The following is a 4,538-nucleotide window of genomic DNA, read 5'->3' on the forward strand; positions in this document are numbered from 1 at the left end:
TTCGACGGGGTCGAGCAGCTATTTCCGTCGAGTATGGTAAGAATATGCCGATTTCTTGGCACTCTGTCTCCTGCTTTCATCGTAATTAATGTACATGTACACGATAATAATAATACGCCTATTTTTGCGGGACATCAAATTAGGTAACAAAACTCATTGGTAACGACTGTACTATATTTGTGGGTAAATCTGCCATGAAATTTGCTTAAGGGTTTCCTTATTTGTCACTCGTCCCGTCAAATCCGTATAATATGATAAAAGTTACTCCAAACGTTTTCTTCGTTTATGTTCTATACTAGAATACTACTGGCCCGATACTAAAATTGTACTGTAGTTTACCCAGTACTGGATCAGTTCTGTTCACAGTAATGGCTTGGCATAACCAGTTGTTGGTATCATGTTCAAATATATTTTTCGAAAACAAAGTTAAAATTCCAACACAGAAAAAACTGAAGTTAAATTTGGTTGCATTGAAAAGTTCCCGCTGTTAAAGTTTACATGCTATTTGGCGAAAGTTTATCCTACGATGGAATAAAAGCTGTCATCTGCTACGTCCTTAGCAGCAACAGCAATGGGAAAACGTTTAGGAAAATAATTCTGATCTCGTCTAATGCGTCACGCTGAAGTGAGAAAATTTCGATAAACCATGTAGAATTAGTAAAAGAAAACACGAATAAAGCATTGTTTTTATTGATAAATCTCCTCCGAAATAGATTATACTATAGTAGACGATATTATAACTTATTTAATACCACTTAGCAAAAAGCAACAGACAGATGGGAATCGCCATTTCTCTCAAATTTAATGAAGTTAAACGACGGGAGATAGCGCTGACGTCGTAATTCTCGCTACATTTCGAATAAAAAAGGAACCATTATAAGGCGGAAGATTATCCAAGCAAGGTTAAATATCGGAAATTATCTTCGATTATAAATTTTTCACCTGAAATCGATGTAAACTTTATATTTTGCTTTTTGTGAGAACGAATAAAATTAAGTTCTCAAAATTAATTAGAGTCTTATTTGCTCCATGATGAGATTAGGTTCTGGCTTTATTTTGTCTTAAAAAAGTGAAAATATCATAATATGAATGGTTCTTAGGGTCGAGTGTCTGACAGTCTGCGATGTAGTAAAAGGAGATTCGAGATCGCTTTGGTGTCGTTTTCAGTCTGTTCGCCGACGGAGAAGGAAAACGTGACCAGGAGCTAATTCGACGCCCGGGCTTGATGCCCGTGACCATGTGACCTTGTCCTTGGACGACGTCGTCGCACACTCCAGTGGCTGAAACTTCACCACACAACCATCCTACGCAAAAGTACGCGCACACGCAAAACTTGTACATATGATTTATCCACGCGTGATGTTACTTTGTAAAAAATGCGTAATGTAGGTACATAATATATTATATATATCGGTATAGAAAGATTTAAAAGATGTGGGGAAAATACCAGACTTCAGTTTTTATCAGCCCCTTCGAAAAGAAAAATGGGCCCGGGATGAGGGAAGGGGAGTGACGGGCCCGTATATGTTTTTTTTTATTTCTAACAGTTCCAAAAAATCCGGGCCCCCCTTGGAAACTCTGGGCCCGGAGAGAATATCCCGGTATCCCTCCCGCGTCAGGACTAGTTTTTGTAGACATTTCATAGACATAAATGCAAGGACGCATTATTTGTATTATTTATTAGTAGTATGTAGATATTGATCTTTGAAAATTATTAAAAATTTCGAGACAGCATTTTAGCAGAAAGCTAATTTCGCTGCGAAGTATCTAATAGTCAGCAATCTTGGGAGTTTAAGTAGATAAATTATTTATAGCTAGACAACCCGATAATTTGTAATGTTTATAATCAAAACTAAAATTTTAACTTTGGAAAGACATATAATTGACCACAACAGTCTCTGACCCAGCGGAAAATTTATGATTCTCCCAACATTGGAACAATATTGTCCTCAGTATCGGCCCAATAGTGGACTCAGGCTTGGCAAAATACAATCTCAAATATTAACAAACTTTAATTTTTGTCATTAATTATAAATTTGTTTCAATAATTTATTATTTAATTTAATTTATTATTTATACTTTATTACATGGCCAATGTAAATAGATAAAGGATCGACAGTTAGACGATACGTTATATTGTAATCATTGTAACTTCAGTAGATAAACCCGTCAGTTAGACAACCCAGTTATGAAATTTTGAATTCCTGATAAGACCAAGAATGATACTAGATATTGATCAGAAAATTTGTTAAAAATTAAAATGAGGAAATTCCGATGAAAATCCATATACACTTTAGTTTTTCTGACCCTTATGGATGTATCTACTGAAATAAAAATAACCTTGAAGTTTAGACTGCAAAGTATTCAAAGATGCCGTTACCTTATAAGGAATTTGAATGATATATAGTAAATTGTCTGAATGTCGGTTTAAAATTTTTTGCAGTTTCTTTGCCATTGCAGCGTCGGATCTAAAAACGTTGCATGCTTGCTAATTTCACAAACCCAACTTTCTTTGTAATTTTGCCATGAGTGTCAGGTTTATTCCCAAGCGCAGTAGAACTTCAATCGTTACAAAAGACGGTATTTTTCTAATGAGTTCCTTATATGGAATAAACGAAAGGGTTATTTATGGAATAAAGTCATTTTTTCTCTGTTAGCATTTCTTGTTTTAATGCGCCTCGAGCGAGAAAAAATTATCCTTCCGTTTTCTCTGAATTAGATACCTTTTTCAAACAAAAGTCAAGTTTGAACTTTAAAACGTTTAAACAATGTAATTTTAATGGCATTAAAACGCTGCTAAGAAATTATGGGACTTTTCGAATTTTATCACGAAATAGTGGAATGTCTGACTCTTACAGCTTTATCTCCTGCTTTTTTTCTTGTTAAATCCAATTTTTATATTTTGCCTCGCTATCCGGAAGAGAATAACTTATATCTTAGAAATCAGTAATGCTGTTACGATTAAAAAATATTTTCTTCTAAATTTCCCCAAAGAACGAATTCTTTTTCTTCCAAGTTTTACAGCTATTTTTAGCCTTAAATTTTTTCCTGCGGCACGTCGAAATTCAAGAGCGAATAATCATTTCACTGCGCAAAAGAAACGTCAGGAGCTAAAACCAACAGCTGAAATTTTCAGCCACGTCTCGTATTATATTAACATTATGCAATCTTTTTCAAAGTAGACGAAGAGGACGACCAAAGGACGCGTGTTCTTCCAAGTGTCACCTTGAAGAAGATCGCGCGTCACTTTATTATTCAACTGTTTCTCATATTTCTGCCGATAGTGCCTTTTGGACCGAGACATGTCCGGTTCACAGTAGTAGCAAAAACTTATTTCGCGTATCAAAACTCGTTGACGAAATATTTTATGAGAATTTTATGTATGGTAAAACGCAATTCTTCCCTTTCTTTATAGAGACAATTGAAAATATATAAAAAGTTCCTTCATAATTTATCACAGAAATTTTGATAATTATTAAGAAGTATTTTTTGTATATCTTTTCATATTTAACATTTTTTTGGTTTAGAAACATTTTAAGAAGAAAATTGGAATTATCCTGATTTTCTTTTTCTTTTGCGAGTGGTGCAACATATTTAATGAATCTTATCTATAATAATGTGAAGACCTATTTTTCGAATCTTCTGAGCGAGTAGCCGAAGGTTGGCCCTGAAATATGCGACGGAGAAGCTATCGTTGGCGACTCATACGTCATTGTTTAGTCTAGGATCCTTTGGCGCCTAGAACCCTATGGTGTATCGAAAACAAAAAGTCTCCATGTGAAGTGGAGAAAACGACACATTCGCTTGGAATCGTCGTCCTGAGCGGATGCTTAATTTGATTGATCCAAATATAATAATTATTCATTAAATGTCTTAAAGTATTCCTTATTTTTGTAAATTATTGATAAGAGTTTTCACGATATAATTTTTATAAATATTCGGGACTTTGATTTTTTTACCTGCATATCAGAAGTGGGATTGCCCATACGTGTTTGGTGCCGTGACGGTGAACAGTGTGGTGACAATTAAAGTGAAGAGGTTACTGAGTGAGGTGTGTGTGAAGTGTTAACTGTGACAATGGGAAAAGGTGATCGATCAAGACATCGATCCAGGCGTCGATCACGAGCTCGACGATCGCGTTCACGGAGAGATTCGCATGACAAACCACACAGAAGGGGACATAGGGACCGTAGCTCTCGAAGGAGTGTCCGGTCTAGGTCCAGGAGTTGGTCACGGCCGAGGTTTTGACTGGTATAGTTGGTTCGAACTCGAAATGCAGGAGTCATTTTCTGAACGAGAAAATTATACCAGAATTCGATCCTTCGACAAAAACCTTATCAGCATCAGACTGGATAGAGAAAATCAAAGATTGTGGTCTTGTGTACGATTGAGAGGACAAGGTAAAACTGTATTTATCTGCTTGTAGGCTAAGAGATAATGCAAAGATCTGGTATGACGGACTGACGCATTCGTTCTTGAATTGGGAATTGTTTTCTAATGCGTTAATTAAACAATTTCCTGGGGAGCAGAGTTTTGGT

This window comes from Belonocnema kinseyi, chromosome 6 (genome assembly GCF_010883055.1).
Source record: "Belonocnema kinseyi isolate 2016_QV_RU_SX_M_011 chromosome 6, B_treatae_v1, whole genome shotgun sequence".
Classification (NCBI taxonomy): domain Eukaryota; kingdom Metazoa; phylum Arthropoda; class Insecta; order Hymenoptera; family Cynipidae; genus Belonocnema; species Belonocnema kinseyi.